Raw genomic sequence first — 19,316 nt, 5'->3', positions numbered from 1 at the left:
CTTTTTCTTTAATGATGCACCCCTGCGTGCTTGAGAGTGCATTTTCTCACAGAGCCACGGTGCCTTAGCACAGCTACCGAGATAAATAATTCACCTAGTACCTGGGCCATGATCACGTTTCCCCAGTTGTCCCAAAGGGTCTAATACAATTGGTTGATGCCTGGACTTCTGCCTCTGTCCCTTAAGTCTGTCTAGAGCAGGCGTCCCACGGGCCACATGCCATGCCACCCGCCAAGGACATTTATCCGGCTCGCCGGGCGTTTTTGCTGCCGCTGCCTGTCCTGCTTAGCAGCAGACTCATCCCGGGCCCACAGTGTGCATGTGTGGAATGTGCCCGCACTCTCCAATGGTCTGAGGGACAGTGAACTGGCTCCCTGTTTAAAAAGTTCGAGGATCCCTGGTCTAGAGCATCCCCCCACCTATTCTCTTTCCCCACAACTTTAACTCATTACAGACAGTGACAGATGTCCTGTTGTTTTGTGTGAGTTTGAGGAACGTTACAGTGTCACTGTCTACTTGCTATATAGGAAGTATATAAACCTGGAGAGATCTGAGCATAGGAAACAATGTCAAATCTTAGACTACCAATATTAATAGCTGCCATCGACTGAGTGCCTACTAAGTATTAGAGACTTAGCATGTATTATTAATCAAAGCCTTAATCCAGGCTTTGTTTATAGCTGTTTGGGTGAGTTACCTAACCCCTGTCTGAGTTTCTTTTCCCATCTGTAAGATGAAGATACAAGCTTCTTGGCAGGGTATTTGTGAGGATTAAATGAGATAACGTGGGGGGTGGGTGGGTTATAGCACTGTTCCTGGCGTGTGAGCGGTAGAGGCGAGAGCGGCTGGGGCCAGGCTGGGAGCGCTGGTTAAAGCACAGTTGCTCTTCTGAATGGGTTTCTTCCGCCCTAGTATGTGCTGGGTGAATGTGATTCCCAGAGAGTGAAAGGAAATCGGTGCACAGGCACCAACTCAAAGGTCTGCAGAGCCCTGGAATGTTCCACCTGACGGCCTTTTTCCTTTGCATCACACAACTGCTCATCTCTGTCTCTCCTGCCTGTTGTAATGGGCAGCGGGCCACTGACGTAGCATTGTGTAGGCACGAGGTAGCTCCCAAGTGGAGGGCTCGGGGCTGTGCGTGTAAAATGCGGATTCCCGGGTGCTGATCCTGGCCTGCCGGATTCAGCCAGCAGGGTCGGAGCCTGGCGTCTGTCTGCAGAAGCTCCCACATCCCATCTCGTTTCCCCCTGTGATGCAGGCAGGATGGGTGTGATCACTTCCATGACGCAGGAAAGGAGGTGGAGGTCAGAGGAGGTAGATGCTCTCCCCCAACGCCGCAGGGCCGGTATGTTGGGCCAGAGCGGGACTCGGAACCTGTGTTCTTCCGTAGCACCAGCACCTCCCAAAACATGCTGGGGACACTTCTGAAGGAGGATAAGAAGTGCTCCATTAATGTAGAGTTCTGTGAGTTATTTGGCTGGGAAATACTAGAGCTAACAAAATAATTCCGTGGGCCTCTTTGTTGACGTTCTCAAAGCCTGTAGATGGGCAGGCAGGGGAGTCTCCGAGAGATGACAGAACCTTTGGCTGGTGTGACTGCAAACCTCCAAATCCCTGAGCTCTGTAGTGACCGGCCCTCCGAATGCTAAGGGTTTTAGGAGAGCACACCTGCCCTTGGCCGCTTCCCCAGGCCCTGAGAAAATACCAGTGCCGCCCCCCACCCAATGGAGACCAGGAAGGGCTCCAGGAGCCCCAAGGACAAAGCCGACCCCCAAACCCGTCCCAGTGTACAACTTCAAATAGCAACTAATGTGTGAACCTTACACTGTTTTCTGAAGATCCTATCAGCTGGGGCAAAGGGCTTAAACCCTGAGAAAACATGGTTACTATAATTCATTGATTCCCATTATAATAAATCAAAGAGGTATTAGATTGGTGCAAAAGTTATTGCGGTTTTGGGCTGTGAATTTTAAATCATAAATAGACTCAAACACATCTTTATTAATCGAAATAGGAAACCATTACAATCAACACATTTTTGCCAATGAGAAATAAGTGTGTTTATTCCCGTAGCATAAAAATCCACGCTTCAGGATTCCACGAACTCTTGGAAAGCACTTTCTGCATCCTGCTGGTTGTGGAAGCGTTTTCCCCGCAAAAAGTTGTCGAGATGCTTCAAGAAGTGGTAGTCGGTTGGCAAGAGTTCAGGTGAATATGGTGGATGAGGCAAAACTTCACAGTCCGATTTGTTCAACTTTTTATTTTATTTTATTTTATTTTTTTTAGACAGAGTCTCGCTTGTTGCCCAGGCTAGAGTGAGTGCCGTGGCGTCAGCCTCGCTCACAGCAACCTCAAACTCCTGGGCTCAAGCAATCCTCCTGCCTCAGCCTCCCGAGTAGCTGGGACTACAGGCATGCGCCACCATGCCCGGCTAATTTTATATATATATTAGTTGGCCAATTAATTTCTTTCTCTTTATAGTAGAGACGGGGTCTCGCTCAGGCTGGTTTCGAACTCCTGACCTAGAGCAATCCGCCCGCCTCAGCCTCCCAGAGTGCTAGGATTACAGGCGTGAGCCACCGCGCCCGGCTTTGTTCAACTTTTGAAGCGTTGGTTGTACGACGACGTGCGCTTGAGTGTTGTCATGGAGAGTTGGGCCCTTTCTGTTGATCAGTGCCAGCTGCAGGTGTTGCAGTTTTTGGTGCATCTCATCGATTTGCTGAGCAGACTTCTAAGATGTGATGATTTCTCTGGGTTTCAGGAAGCTGTAGTGGATCAGACTGGCCACAGACCACCAGTCACCTTGACCTTTTTGGTGCAAATTTGATTTTGGGAAGTGCTTTTTTTAAATTTATTTTATTTTTAATAATTTTTATTTACTTTATATATTCTCTTTTCCCTTGCACTGAGATCTTATTTGGGAAGTGCTTTGGAGCTTCTTCTCGGTGTAATCACTGAGCTGGTCATTGCCAGTTGTATAAAATCCGCCCGCCTCGGATTGCTCGAGGTCAGGAGTTCGAAACCACCCTGAGCAAGAGCGAGACCCCGTCTCTACTATAAATAGAAATAAAATTAATTGGCCAACTAATATATGTAGAAAAAAATTAGCCGGGCATGGTGGCGCGTGCCTGTAGTCCCAGCTACTCGGGAGGCTGAGGCAGAAGGATTGCTTGAGCCCAGGAGTTTGAGGTTGCTGAGAGCTAGGCTGACGCCACAGCACTCACTCTAGCCTGGGCAACAAAGCGAGACTCTGTCTCAAAAAAAAAAAAAAAAAAAACAAATCCACTTTTCACTGCATGTCACAATCTGATCGAGAAATGGTTTCACTGTTGCATACAATAAGAAATGACACTTCAAAACCACGATTTTTTGACTTTCAGTCAGCTCATGAGTCACCCACTTACCGAGTTTTTCACCTTTCCAATTTGCTTCAAATGCTGAATGACTGTAGAATGATCGACGTTGAGTTCTTTGGCAACTTCTCCTATACTTGTAAGAGGATCAGCTTTGATGACTGCTCTCAATTGGTCGTTGTCAACTTCTGATGGACGGCCACTGTGCTCCTCATTTTCAGGGCTCCTGCATCCTTTGCAAAACTTGAACCACCACTGCACTGTTCGTTCGTTAGCAGTTCCTGGGCCAGATGCAGTGTTGATGTTGTGAGTTGTCTCCTCTGCTTTACCACCCATTTTGAACTCGAATAAGAAAATCGCTCAAATTTGCTTTTTGTCTAACATCATTTCCGTAGTCTAAAATAAACATAAAATAAACAGCAAGTGATAAGTCATTAGCCAAAAACATAAAGTGAGAAATGTACATTAAAATGATGTATAACATAACCACATTTATTTAAGAATGTATTCTAGTGTCAAAAGGCAAATTTCAACAATGCTAAAACCGCAGTCACTTTTTCACTAACCTAATAGTTATTTGCCAATGACATTTTGGTCAGCGAGGGACTGCATATACAACAGTGGTCCCCTAAGCTCACCACCTGAGCACACCACAACCCCCGACCCACGGCACCCCACCACCACTCTCCCCTGGTCCATGGAAAAATTGTCTTCCATGCAACCGGTCCCTGGTGCCAAAAGGGTCGGGGACCGCTGGTCTACAGTAATGTCCTAGGCCTTCACATTCACTCACCACTCACGGGCTCACCCACAGCAACTTCCAGTCCTGCAGCTCCATTCATGGTGAGTGCCCTGCACAAGTGTACTGTTCTACCCTTTATACCATATGCGTACCTGTTCTGTGTTTAGATAGGTTCAGATACACAAGTACTTTAGCCACGGTGCTACAGTTGTATTCAGTGCAGTGACGTGCTGTGCAGGCTTGTAGCGTTGGAGTGACAGGCTGTGACCACAGAGCCCAGGCGTGTAGAAGGCGTGCCACCCGGGTTTGTGTAACTGCCGTCTGCGATGTTCATGCAGCAACAAAATTGCCTCAGGACGCATCTCTCGGAAGATGTCCCTGTTGTTACGTGACTGTATTTGAAACCCATTCTGTGGGACCCCGGGAAAAGCATCCCTCTGGTCTAGGGGAGGGCTCGGGAAGCAACAGCGAGAGGCAGGACTGGGAGGCCACTGGGCCGAGCACATAGTGACCGAATGCCTTTCCAATGAACGAATGGAGAACTCTAGATCGTTGGGGAGACCAGGCTCGAGGGGCCAGGCAGGGACAGTGCCCTCCTGCCTACCCAGAGTCTCCCCTCCGCTACCACATCTCACTCTGCGTTTTCTGTCTCCACTCGGCTCAGCACGAGACACGTGAGCGCAGCTCTCTGGCTCCAGGTGCCCCCATCGTAGATTACAGAGATGCTGTGGGAGGGAGAGGAGGACAGAGGACCACTTGTCAATACGTACAGACTGAGAAAGGGTCTTTTAGAAAGCAGTGGTGTGGCCACTGCTGACAGAGTCACTCAGGAAAGGAGCCCTTCTGTCTATTCTTTCTGGATTTTCTCATATGTAAAAAGAAAGTGTGGGCTCAGATCAGATTGATTTGAAAACTGTGAGGCCTTTGAATCCTCCCTCTCCCCGCCTGCTGCAAAAGTGTCCCACTCAGAAATCACAGGTCCCTGGGGTTTGGCTGGAGACTCTAGAGCCCTTCAAGGTCAGAGGTTGAAAACTGTGTTGTTCAAGGGACCTGGCAGGTAAGGTAAGTGCAGGTAGGGGCAACAGGGAGTGGTGGTGACCAGGGCACACTTGAGGTCCCACGTCCCGCTAGACACTTGCAGCCTGTGGGGATCTGGGGCTGGTGTCACTCTTATGGTTTTTCGAGAAAAGCCAGGCATTTTTATGTGAAATCCTCCAATTTTGAAATGTCAGATGTATTTCAAATTGTTTTATCAGTACTATATGGGCCAAAGAAAAGGCATTTAAGGGCACTGTTCAGTTAGAAACTTCTGACCTAAGTCAAACCCCCACTTTTTTTTCTTGATAGTTTTATAACCACAAGAAACCAGCACAGAGGATGCCCCAGTATAATAAAGGCTTAAAAACACAGGAGTGGCCGGGCGCGGTGGCTCACGCCTGTAATCCTAGCACTTGGGAGGCCGAGGAAGGCGGATTGCTCGAGGTCAGGAGTTCAAAACCAGCCTGAGCAAGAGCAAGAGCCTGTCTCTACAATAAATAGAAAGAAATTTATTTAGCCAACTAATATATATATAGAAAAAATTAGCCGGGCATGGTGGCGCATGCCTGTAGTCCCAGCCACTCGGGAGGCTGAGGCAGCAGGATTACTTGAACCCAGGAGTTTGAGGTTACTGTGAGCTAGGCACTCACTCTAGCCTGGGCAACAAAGTGACTCTTAAAAACAAACAAACAAAAAAAACCCACAGGAGTTCCCTTAGAAAAGCTGAAGATTTCCTTCTGGGCTGGTGGTTTGGATGGATTACTGAGTGCACGGCATGGTCCCTGCTAAGGGCATCTGAACGCAAGAATGGCCCCTTGGCTGGACGTTCTCCATGTCACGGGTCACCTCAGCACAGTGCCCGGTGGAGCTGTCCTGGTCAAAATTCTTCCCATTGTCAGACCTCTTAGGAACATACTCCACAGAGACCTGCAGCCTTGGTGACTTGTTTTTTTTTTTTTTAGATAGAGGCTTGCTCTGTCGCCCAGGCTGGAGTGCAGTGGTGTCATTGTACCTCACTGCAGCATGGAACTCCAGCACTTAAGTGATCCTCCTGCTCTGGCCTCCTAAAGTGCTAGGATTATGGGCGTGAGCCACCAGCCCAGTTGTGACGACTTTTTTTTATCACTGCCTTTTGGTCACCCCAAGACCCATTTGGGTCATGGAAACAGCACTAGTTCCCTGGGGGCGGGGCTGCCAGGCTCAGTCCCACCTGAGTCTGCTGCTCCTTCCAAAGCCTTGACACATGGAACTCCCTCCTGTGTAGGAACCGAGGCCTGGAAGAGAGACAGGCTTGCCCAAAGCCGCGGGCGGAGCTGGCCAGGGTGGAAGCCTGTCCGATGTGTTCCGCTGCAGTCCCTTGAGACTCCAGGCTCGCTCCTGTTGCTGAGTTAGCACAGCGCATAGACTCTGCTTGTCTCCTTTGCTGCCACCAGCCCAGGGGCCCGATGCTGTGACTTCTCGGCTGCCGGGCTCCCCGCCTCCCTCACGTGGCCCTGCAGTGGTCACTCTGGTCACAGGCCAGAGCGTCCCTACCTCCCTCTTGGCCCCTGCTCCCAGGCGCCCCTTCTCTGCGTGTGGAAACCAAAGGAGCAGGGGGGGGGCCTTTCACAACACACTTGTCACACGGGAGGTCAAACACGGTGGCCTCGCTCTTCAGAGAGGCTGTTTAGGTAGACAGCTCTCCCGAGGGAGGCACGGTTGCTGACCCGGGCCAGGCTGGAGGTGAGGGGAATGTCCCTGCAGCCTCTCAAGAGGGACCAGCTGGCACCTGTGGTCCCTCCCTCCTGCCCTGTGAGGCTTGTTTGCAAGGGAGACGTGTGGGGGCGAAGGCAGGGTCTCCTTGTGAGAAGGATGAAACCTGTGAGGCCAGACAACTCGGAGGCTGAGGCTGTGAAGAGGAGGTGGGTGAGATGGCCGTTCAAACAGAGGAGCCTGAGGAGGGATGTTTTCTATAGGTTTTAAATTCTTTGTGAGTTAGGAAGTGCTGCCCGGGACGGAGTCAGTGTATTCTGTATTCAGGGGAACACCAGAAAGTGGCCTTGGAGTCACTGACGTTGCCCACCAGAATGGCAGGTGGCATCGCCTTGATGGGACAGTGGGGATGAGATGTGGGCAGACCCTTCGCGTCCCTTGGGTGCTGGTGCCAGACCCAGTGCTCCAGGCCAGGCCAGGCCGGGGGTGTCACCTACGTGAACTGGAGGGACTGAGAGCTGCACTCTCTGGGGCCTAAGCAGGGGGCACCTGAGCAGCCCCACCCTCCCTCACAGACCACTGTAGCCTGCGCAGTGATCAGGAAGTCACCAGAAAAAGCAAATCGAGCCGGGACCCGCAGCAGCGCAGGTATGACTGTGCAGGACAGAGTTTCAGCGCCGTCTCTGGGAAGCCCCGGCTGCCGTGGGCCACTCAGACCCCAGGGCTCTCGCCGGCAGAGTGTGGACATCACAGGGACCCCCACCTCCCCCACAGGACTGTGCAAGCCCTGGGGTGCCTTTTTTATTTCATTCTGGTTGTTATCGTTACTTAGTTTTGTTTTTGATATTCGCAGGCTAGGAGGGTCTCAAGCAAGGCGAGGCCTGATTTCTAGCGAGCTCTTCAGATGGACGGTCAAGTGAGTCACATGGAAAAGCCATGACTTCCTTGTACCCCAACTTTTGGGATTTATACAGTTTTTTTTTTTTATTTCGGCATATTATGGAGGATTTATACAGTTTTAAGTGTCATTTCCCGAGTGTCTTCTGTCTGTGCTTTGATCTCCTGTCTAGTTCCCTATGACCCAGGGCAGAAAAATATGAGGAGGCCGAGAGCAGCTCAGACACAGGCACAGGAGGGGGCAAACCTGCGCCACCCAGTACTCTAAAGTCCTGCGGGCGAGACCACCTTTCCACTGCGCCCCAGGAGCCTCACCCTGGCACACCCCCAGGAAAGCCCAGGTTTGGGACTTTGAAAAACCAGAGGGTGATTTGGGAAACCAGCCAGACTCCATGGGAACCTGGGGGAGAAGTGTGGTGGCCATCACAGGCTCAGTTTGATATTCGTCATATCAGGACGAATGGTCCGAGCAGATCTGGCAAAAATAGGACCCTCCGCAGGTGGATCTGTAACAAAGGGAGAGGGGGAATGGAAAGGTTGAGAGAAGGCCACCAGGCTGGGACAGCACACACATAGTGCGGTGGTGCTGGGGGAGAACCTCATAATATACTTTGAGAGTGTTTCAGGAGGAGCTTTTGATGATAAAATCAGGGGAAACTCCCTTCTCCTTACCCTAAATTAATTAATAGATTACAATTTTAAGACTGAATAGTCAGAAAGGTTTTCAACAAACCGACCTGCATTCAAGGAACAGCCAAACTGTTAGTTGAAAGCATTTCCAAAAAGTCAAGAATCATTCAAGTGATAAGGAAGCATATGTCACTACCCTTCCCCTGGGTAGCTCTAGTTTGTCAATATCTATTAGGACATCTACCACGTCAGTTTTCTGGGGTCATTCGTTCTCCTTAGGCTCACTCACTCATTCATTCATTCACTCACTCAACTCATTTACTGAGCACCTGCTGTATCCCAGACACCATGCCAGGTACCAGGAGGAGTCAGAGGTAGTCAGCGATTCTGCTTCCCCATCAGCTTGGGGGTCCCCAGGGGGCACACTTTTTCAAGCCCTGGAGGTTTAGACTCATAGCTGCCTGCCTTCCCCTCTCCTTGCCTGTGCTCACCGCAGGAGGAAGATCCTTCATCAGAAGCAAAACAGAGCTGTGAACTCTGCTGTCCCAGGAACAGCCCTGTCCTTGTTGCTCCAATGTCCCTGCTGTCCTTCTGCTGTCCTTTGCATTCAGGGTGAGCTTCAGGCTTTCAGAGCTTTGCCTGACACTTTTACAGAAATCTGTTCCACTCGCTGTTACTCGGTCATCTTTACTTCTGACCTTCAGCTTCTGCCTTTTGTCCCTTTATATTCAGAAGTCCTCAGAAGCATTCCAGGCATTCAGGCATTTTGCATGCCTCCTCCTTGCATTCCCTTGGTGATGGTTTCTGTTTTTATTAGTCGGGATTTAGGGGAGAGGCAGGGATCTCTCAGGCACTGGGGGAAGCACCCCCATGCTTCCAAAGGGAGCAGACACTGCCAAGATGGGAAAGTGTCAGCTTGCAGGGTGTGGAGCTCTGCTGCGGTGCCCAGATGCAGGAAGCACAAGACCTTGCCTGCACGTCTCAGTTTCCTCCAGGTCCCGCATAACTGTTCTGAGAGTCACACCCTAAATAGACAAAGGAGGTCAGCGTGGATTGGCGGATGGCCTGGACCCTGTGGCAGCTGAACAAGACAAACAGGACTGGAGGAGAGACGCCTGCTGACGAGATGCTAATTTTGCATGTCTCCTTCCCAGGATGCTCAGCAGCACTCCTGATTCTTGTTGTTAAGTACATTTATCCTATCTACTGACGGACAGGAGCTCTGGGGAATCTTAGAGAATGTATAACATTGATACCATAAATATAGTTATCAATAAACTACAACTGAAAAATGTCACTGTAATGTAAAAATGAGCAAATATTTGAGCTTTAAATAGTTCAAGCAGTACCCAAGGTCCTTGGCTGGTCCGAAGGTAGTGAGTTATCTCACGTGATTGTTCACAGTCAGTTACAGATTGAACTCCTTGTTCTACTACTTTCCCCCCTCCTCACTACTGCACTTGACTAGTCTTTTGCAGAGCTGCCAGGTATTCAGTGATTTGTGTTTTCATCTTAATTTAAACATTTTGAAATGGTAATACTGTGTTTGTATCACTGAAACAAAAGTTGGGAATACAGAAAAGGAGAAAAAAAATAGTGCAGTTGTTTCCACCCAGGGACTAATAATGAATTTGGGGAAATTTATCACAAACCAAAAAAAGAAAAGAAAAATCAAAGACATGGTAATAGATGCTAAGGACCAATGATTGGTAAGGATAATACATGTCCCAAAAAAATCAAAGAAAGGAAGTGAGGTGAGGGTAAACAGGGCTTTAATTTTGGCCACTTTTTAATATAGTGAGAGTTTAATTTAATTTCTATATTCTTTAAATCATTTGCAAAAAGTAAGAAAGAAAAAACACAAAAAATGAAAAAGCCTTTGTAGCTCTATAAGGATTTTTAAATGCATAATATCAATAGGATGAAAGACTGATAGTTGACGATACAACACTCAATAGACAAAATTAGAAGACATTTCAAAGTTGACAGTCCTGTTAAGTTTTGAAGCTAAAGGTGTGAAAATTCTCAGAGAGAAAGCATTTTGGGTAAAGAAAAACCAAGTCCAAGAGTCTGAAAATAGGGAGGAAAGCAGGAGAGGGTAGAGTATATTGTGGGACGCCCAGGTGAGGTGCGGACACTGTCTAATCCTGATTCTGCCCTTAGATTTTTGTGTAACTTGAGAAGCCATTCAGCTGCTCTGAAACTGGACCTCTGAAACTGGAGGCCCTGAGACTGATTTTCCTTCCCTCTTTGCTACATGGAAGTGTAGATTCCTAACAAGCTCAGAGGCAGGGTGTTGTTCGGTAAGATTGTGGTGGTGCCTCAGTACAGGGCGACTGCCACAAATACCCAAATGTGTATTTAATAAAAGAAAATATTTGGTTTGTTCTTGTAGGTGCAAGCAACCCAGGGCACTTGAGAGCACATTTGGGCTTCCTGAGAGCTTCCATGTTTATCTTCTCATTTCAGTCTCAAGGTGACCCCACAGACAAGTAAAGTGGTCACTAGGAATGTCATACTCAGGAAGCCAAGGCTGAGAGAGGCTGAGGCACTCCGCTGGTCTGTTCAGTCAAAGTCCTGTGCCCCATCCTGTGCATCTAGCTCACTGCTTCCTTGGGAAGGGAGAAGTCGTAATTACGATGGATTGCTCAAGCCAATTGGTGTTGCTGTGATCATGCACCAGCCATTAACACAGGACTACAGTGTATCTCAGGAATAATGGCAATGCATGATACTGCAACACATGATACTGCAAGAGAATAACAATCTATTGGTCATAGTCACCCTTCTATATTTGCCAAGGAAAAACTCTTATTGCATTTTATAAGGTACAGAGTATTTTCATATTATTTATTTCATTTAACATTCTTTGCAACCCGGTTAGGTTAGTATGACAGACATTACCATTCTACCAATGAAGACACTGAGGTTCTGAGAGAGATCACCTAAATAGCTCCAAGCCAGCCACTGAGTTCATTACTTGCAGAGCCAGAATAACATTTCTTCTTCAAGAGTACTCTCTCTGCTACCCAACAATGAAAAACCTGCAACCAAATAATGGCACCAAAGCCATGACACTAAGTATCTCAGAAACATTGCTACAAACTAAAAAATGGATGGATGGATAGATAATGGGGGGAGAGGGGAAGTAAGTATACAATTGTTATAATTGTTGGTGGAATAACTGTTAATATGGATACTAAGAAACATGAGAACAGAGTCAGTTTCTCTGACTTTAGGCAGATTTCATTCCACAGGTATGAGACTGCACAATCCCATCAGTTTTGATGACATATATATCCCGTCTCCAGAAGATTCCTAACTAGATAACAATATTTACAAAGCAATAATGAATGGCCAATGCAACAATGAGGCCAGCCTAGAGTAATATGATAACTCTAGAAAAAAAAGAGTTTGGCGTTAGATCTTTGCTAAGACTTAATTGACTAAGATAGGGTTATCAGATAAAATACAGGACGCCTAGTCAGATTTGAACAATACTATAAATAGATTTTTAGTATAAGTATGTCCCAATATATAGCAGGTATATCCTGCTATCACTGCATACCAAGTAGTTTGAAGCACACATAATTTTGATTCTCAAAAGCCTGGCATTTGAGAAGAGAAAGGAGATTTTTTTCTCCCTCAATACCCAAATCTTATAAGTTTGACAAGAAAAGCAAAGCTTGATGGAGCTCCATGAACCACGGAAACCCAGGTGAGCAGTTTGCCCACCACTCAGGACAGAGGAAAGCACCATTCCTGCGTCAACAGCTTTGGATTTTCTTCCTCATCTTTCACCTTGCTGATGCTGTATGAACACAGACAAGCTTATGCACAGGTATACAAAGTATTCTGCTTTGTACAGGTCACCTACACCTGTGGCTCTCCCTGTTCTCAAGGAACACAAACAAGGGGACCTCGCTTTTCAACATGGTCCATGCCAGACTCCTAAAGGCTGAATCTGCTCTGTCCCCTTGTCATCTTCGCTGGCACGTGATGATGTACAAAGCGTTTTTTGGTGTGTTTAAGAAACTGTCAGGACTCAGCTGTCCATAGAGGAAAAAAGGACAGGGTTCCCCTCCCAGCAAAAGGCTGGTCAAGTGGAGCAGTGGGAGTGGAGAAGGAACAAAGGAATCTGTAACTGGTTGTGATCAATTAGTTGTAAACACCACTGCACTCGGACCAACCGGGAGAGGTAGCTCCATGCCTGTGTATATAAGTCTCCAAAACATAATCTATTCCACACTTATGGTGATTACAGTAAGGTTTCTTTTATAACATACAAACATATGCCTCAAATACAAACGACATATTAAAAATATATAAAAGCATTAAACACACTGACTTCGTTAAGAAAAAAGCCTTTCCTCCTCAATCGAATGAAAGGCTCTCCAGGGCAACCCCGCTCAAGGCATTGTGGGTGATTTGCATGCAAACCCAGCATCAGCCTCCGCGGACCCAGGCGGGGTCGTGGCGGGTCCCGGGCGGGCGGGGGCGGCGCGGTGCGTCCGCGTTACCCCGGGACTGACATGCCGAGGCGGCACCTGCGCGGCCGGCGCCCGGTCCCTCCCTGCCCCGCGCCCAGCGCCCCAAAAAAGCCCCGGACCCTCATCTGGCCACGATGCTTTTCAAGAGGCTTCAAGGTTGGTTGTTTTTTTTTTTTTTTTTTTTTTTTGAGCTTTTTTTTCCAAGAAGCTTTTTCTTGAGCTGTCGCCCAGCTGCTCACCAGAGTCACTCTGTCCTGTTCTCATCAAGTGCTTTTGTTCACTAGAGATTTGGGAACTTTGAGCTATCCTGGAGGGACACAGGGATCCCTCTGTCTCAACAGATAGGGAAACATTTTGTGCATGGACTGTCTTGTCCATGGAGGCTAAATGGCATTTCATCAGTTCACTCTTGATGTTGTACAGCCTTTGGGTTTTGACAAATGTCTAATGACATGTATCCACCATGATAGCATCCCACAGAATAGGGTCACCGCCCTACAAATCCTCTGGGCTCTGTTCATCCCTGCCTGTCCTCTCAGCCCTGGCAACAACTCGTCTTTTCACTGTCTCCATCGTCACAGACTGCCATATAATTGCAATCATGCGGTATGTAGATAGCCCTTCTCAGATTGGCCTCTTTGACTTAGTGATATGCACTTAAGTTTCCTCCCTGTCTTTCCATGGCTTTGATAGCTCACTTCTTCTTAGGGCCGAATAATATTCCATTGTCTGGACGTACCAAAGTTTGTTTTTCTAGTCACCTACTGAAGGATACGTTGGTTGCTTCCAAGTTTTGACGATTGCAATAAAGCTGCTATAAGCATCCATGTACAGGTTTTTGTGTGGACAAGTGTGGATAAGTTTTGTGTGGATAAGTTTTCAACTCATTTGGGTAAATACCAAGGAGTGCAATTGCTAGATTGATTGTATGGGAAGAATGTTTAGCTTCGTAAGAAACTGCCAAACTGTCTTGTACAGTGGCTGTCCCATTTTGCATTCCCATCATCGATGAATGAGAGTTCCTGTCGCTCCATAGTCTTACTGGCATTTGGTGGTGTCTGTTTTGGATTTGGGCTATTCTAGTAGATATGTGGTGGTATCTCACTGTTGTTTTAATCTGCAATTCTGTAGTGACATATAATGTTGAGCACCTTTTTGTATGCCAACTTGCCATTTGTTTGTCTTCTTTGGTGAGGTGTCTGTTGCCCATTCTTAAATTGGGTTGTTCATTGTCTTATTGTTGGGTTTTAGAGTTCTTTGCATATTTTGGTAGCAGTTCTTTATACAATATGTCTTCTGCAAATATTTTTCTCTTAGTCTATGACTTGTCTTTTCATTCTCTTGACAGAATCTTTCACAGAGCAGAAGTTTTTAATTTAAATAAAGCCCAGCTTATCAATTCCTTATTTCAGGAATGGTGCTTTGGTGTTTTATCTAAAAAATATCACCATACTCAGGGCCACCTAGATTTTCTCCTATGATATCTTCTAGGAGTTTTATGATTTTGTATTTCACACGTGGGTCTATGACCTATTTTGAGCTAACTTTTATGAAGAGTGTAAAGTCTGTGTCAAGATTCATTTTGTTTTTTGCATGTGGTTGTCCATGTGTCTTTTCCAGCATGATGTTTTGAAAAGACTGTCTCTTTGCCATCGCTCCTTTGTCAAAGATCAGTTGACTACACTTACATGGGTCTATTTGTGTCTTGATTACTATAGATTTATAGTAAATCTCAAAGTTGGGCAGTGTCAGTCCTATGCCGTCAGTATTACTGGCTATTTTGGGTCTTTTGACTCTGTAGAATCAGCTTCTTATCTGTGGGATCTGTTTCATTTCATTTTTCTTTCTGGTATTAGTGATTTGTGTATTTTCTCTTTGCTCTCAGTTAGCCTGGCTAGAGGCTGATCTTTTCAAAGAGTTGGCTTTTGACTTTGTTGATTTTTTCCTATTGATTTCCTGTTTTCAATTTCATTGATTTCTGCTCTAATTTTTATTATTTATTTCCTTCTGCTTACTTTGAATTTAATTTGTTTTTCTTTTTCTGGTTTCCTAAAGTAGAAACTAAGAGTATTGATTTTAGATTCTCCTTCTTCTCCCTCCTTCCTTCCTTCCTTCCTTCCTCCCTCCCTCCCTTCCTTCCTTCCTTCCTTCCTTCCTTCCTTCCTTCCTTCCTTCCTTCCTTCCTTCCTTCCTTCCTTCCTTCCTTCCTTCCTTCCTTCTTCTCCTTCTCCTTCTTTTCCCTTTTAGAGACAAGGTCTCACTCTGTCGCCCAGGCTAGAGAGCAGTGGCATGATCATAGCTCACTGCAGCTTTGAACTCCTGGGCTCAAGCCATCCTCCCACCTCCCAAATTGCTGGGACTACATGTGGAAGCCACCTTTTGGGCGATCTTTTTTTCTAATACTATGTTTCCCTGAAAATAAGACAGGGTCTTATATTTATTTTTCCTCAAGAAGACACCCTGGGCATATTTTCAGGGGCTGTGTTATTTTCCCCTCAAAGCCTCAGCTCGCAGCACGCACAGGATGGCCGGGACCTGACAGGGGGAGCCGACCTTGTTGGTGGGGCTGCCCGCGCCTTTCTAGTCACCTCTGGGACAGTAGCTGTCACAATGGGGCAGATGAGAAGGACTGCTGGTCTTCTTTACTGTTTTGCCACAAAATGCACTGGTTGTGCAGATATGCTGCGTAGCCACGCCCGTCACTAGGTCTTATTTTCAGGGTAGGGCTTATATTGCACAAATGCTTAGAAATCCTGCTAGGGCTTATTTTATAGGTAGGTCTTATTTTCGGGAAAACACGGTATATGCATTTAGTACTATCTATTTCCTTCCAAGCACTCCTTTTGCTGCATCCCATGAATTATTAAAAGTTGTGTTTTCATTTTCATTTAGTTCAAAATGTGTGTTGTTTAGAAGTGTTTTGTTGGCCGGGCGCGGTGGCTCACGCCTGTAATCCTAGCACTCTGGGAGGCCGAGGCGGGCGGATTGCTCAAGGTCAGGAGTTCAAAACCAGCCTGAGCGAGACCCCGTCTCTACCATAAAAATAGAAAGAAATTAATTGGCCAACTAATATATATAATATAAAAATCAGCTGGGCATGGTGGCACATGCCTGTAGTCCCAGCTATTCGGGAGGCTGAGGCAGGAGGATCGCTTGAGCCCAGGAGTTTGAGGTTGCTGTGAGCTAGGCTGACGCCCGGGCACTCACTCTAGCCTAGGCAAGAAAGCGAGACTCTGTCTCAAAAAAAAAAAAAAAAGAAGTGTTTTGTTTAATCCAAGTATTTGAAGATTTTCCAGATATTGTCCTGTTATTGATTCCTACTTTAGTTCCGTAGTGGTTGGAGAGCAGACGTTGTATGATTTCTATTCTTTTAAATTTGTTGAGTGAGTTCCTCACTCACAGGTGAGGGCAACATAGACAGACCCTGTGTCTACAAAACTTAATTTAAAAATTAACTGGGTGTGGTGGTTTGCGCCAGTAGTCCTAGCTACTCTGGAGGCTGAGGCAGGAGGATCACTTGAGACCAGGAGTTTGAGGCTGTAGTGAGCTGTGGCTGTCCAACTCCACTTCAGCCTGGGCAACATAGTAAGACTCTGCTTCAAAAAGAAAAAGAAAACAAGAAGAAAAAATAGAGAATTTCAGCAGACTTGTAATAAGCAAAGAGATTGAATCAGATCAGTAATAAAAAAATTCCCAGTGATAACTTCACTGGTGCGTGGTATTGGTGAATTCTACCAAACATTTAAAGAAGAATTAATACCAGTCCTACTATCTAACCCATTCTATGAGGCCAGCATACCCTGCCTCAAAGCCAGACAAAGAAACCACAAGAAAAGAAAACCACTGACTAATATCTTTTATGAATATAAACACAAAAATCCTCAACTAAGTACTAGCAAGCTAAATCCAACAGCATAGCAAAAGGATTATATACCATGACCAAGTGGGATTTGTCCCAGAAATGCAAGGGTGGTTCAACACAAGAAAATCAGTTAAAATAATACGCCACATTAGGCCGGGCGCGGTGGCTCACGCCTGTAATCCTAGCACTCTGGGAAGCCCAGGCGGGAGGATCACCCAAGGTCAGGAGTTCAAAACCAGGGGAGCAAGAGTGAGACCCCGTCTCTACTAAAAATAGAAAGAAATTAATTGGCCAACTATATTTAGCTGGGCACAGTGGCGTTTACCTGTAGTCCCAGCTACTCGGGAGGCTGAGGCAGGAGGATCACTTGAGCCCAGGAGTTTGAGGTTGTTGTGAGCTAGGCTGATGCCACAGCACTCTAGCCTGGGCAATGAGTGAGACTCTGTCTCAAAAAAAAAAAAAAAAAAAAAAAAAAGCCACATTAATAGAAGAAAAAACTTCACATCATCTCAATAGATGCAGAAAAAGCATTTGACAACATGTCAAACCCTTTCATGATAAAAACACTCAGCAAACTAGGAATAGAAAGGAATTTTCTTAACATGATAATGGACACTTATAAAAAATTCACAGCTAACATCATAATCAGTAAACACTGAAAGGTTTCCCTCTAAAGTCAGGAGCAAGAGAAGAATGCCCACGTTCGCTACTGCAATTCAACAATGTATTTGAAGTCCTAGTCAGACCAGTTAGATAAGAAAAAAGAAATCAAAGCCATCCAAATTGGAAAGAAAGAAATAAAACTATCTCTATTTGCAAATAATATGATTGTACATATTGAAAAATCTTAAAGAATACACACACATGAATCAAAAAAACCTACTACAGTTAATAAAAAATTTCAGCACATTTGCAGGATACAAAACACACAAAAATCAGTTGTTTCCATATACCAGTAACGAACAATCTGAAAAGAAAATTAAGAGGACAATACCAATTTACAACAGCATCCCAAAGAATAAAATACTTAGGAATACATTTAACCAAGGAGGTGAATGACTTGTACACTGAAAACTACAAAACATTGCTAAATGAAATTAGAGAAAACCTAATTAAATGGAAAGGCATCCCGTGTTCACAGGTTGGGATAATTAATATTGTTAAAATGTCAATCCCTCCCCCACACAATTTATGGATTCAATGAAATCTCTATAAAAATTCCAACAGCTTTTTTTTTTTTTTTTGAGACAGAGTCTCACTTTGTAGCCCAGGCTAGAGTGAGTGCCGTGGCGTCAGCCTGGCTCACAGCAACCTCAATCTCCAGGGCTAAGCGATCCTACTGCCTCAGCCTCCCGAGTAGCTGGGACTACAGGCATGCGCCACCATGCCCGGCTAATTTTTTGTATATATATTTTTAGTTGGTCAATTAATTTATTTCTATTTTTGGTAGAGACGGGGTCTCGTTCAGGCTGGTTTCGAACTCCTGACCTTGAGCAATCCGCCCGCCTTGGTCTCCCAAAGTGCTAGGATTACAGGCGTGAGCCACCACGCCCGGCTCCAACAGCTTTTATTTGTATAAATTGGAAATTTGATCTTCAAATTCACATGGAATCACAAAGAGCCCCAAATAGCCAAGACACTATTGAAAAACACAAAGTCTGAAGACTCACATGTCTTCCTTTCAAACCTCAGTACAAAGCTACAGTAATCAAAACAGAGTAGTGTTGGACACTACAGACGGACCAATGGAATAGAATTCAGAGTTCAGAAATAAAAGTCATACATGTATGGTCAATTGATTTTCATCAAGGGTGCCAAGATTATCCAATGAGGAAAAGTTAGTCTTTTCAACAAAAGGTTCTGGGTCAGTTGAGTAGTCACAGGCAAAGGAATAAAATTGGACCCTTCTTTCACACCACATACAAGAAATAATTCAAAATGGATCAACAACCTAAATATAAGAGCTAAAACTACAAAACTCTTAGAACAAGACATACAGAAATCTTCATGACCTTGGATTTGACAACAGATTATTAGCTTTGACACCAAAAGCATGAACAACAAAATAAAAAAATAGATAAATTGAATTTCATCAAGTTTAAAACTTTGTGCATCAAGGGACATTATTAACATAAAGACAACCTACAGAATAGGAAAAAATATTAGCAAATTATATATCTTATAAGAGTATAATATCCAGAAAATATAAAGAGCACCTACACCTCAGCAACAAAATAACCCAATTTTTAAAATGGCAAAGGGCATGGGGGCTCAAGCCTTCAATCCCATCACTTTGGGAGGCTGAGGCGGGAGGATCACTTGAGCCCAGGAGTTCAAGGTTGCAGTGAGCTATGATTGTGCCACTACACTCTAGCATGATTGACAGAGTAAGACCCTGTCTCCAAATAAATAAATAAAATGGCAAAGGACTTGTATAAAAATTTCTCCAAAGAAAATATACAAATGGCCAAGAAGCATATGATAAGATGTTTGACATCATTGGTCATTAGGGAAATGCAAATCAAAACCAAAATGAACTATCACTGCACACTCACTATGATGGTTATAATTTAGAAAAAGAAAAGAAAGAAAAAAATAGCAAAGTTTGGTGA

This window comes from Microcebus murinus, chromosome 9 (assembly GCF_040939455.1).
Source record: "Microcebus murinus isolate Inina chromosome 9, M.murinus_Inina_mat1.0, whole genome shotgun sequence".
NCBI classification, from domain to species: domain Eukaryota; kingdom Metazoa; phylum Chordata; class Mammalia; order Primates; family Cheirogaleidae; genus Microcebus; species Microcebus murinus.
The sequence above is the reverse complement of the archived record's forward strand: the minus strand, read 5'-3'. Positions refer to the sequence as shown.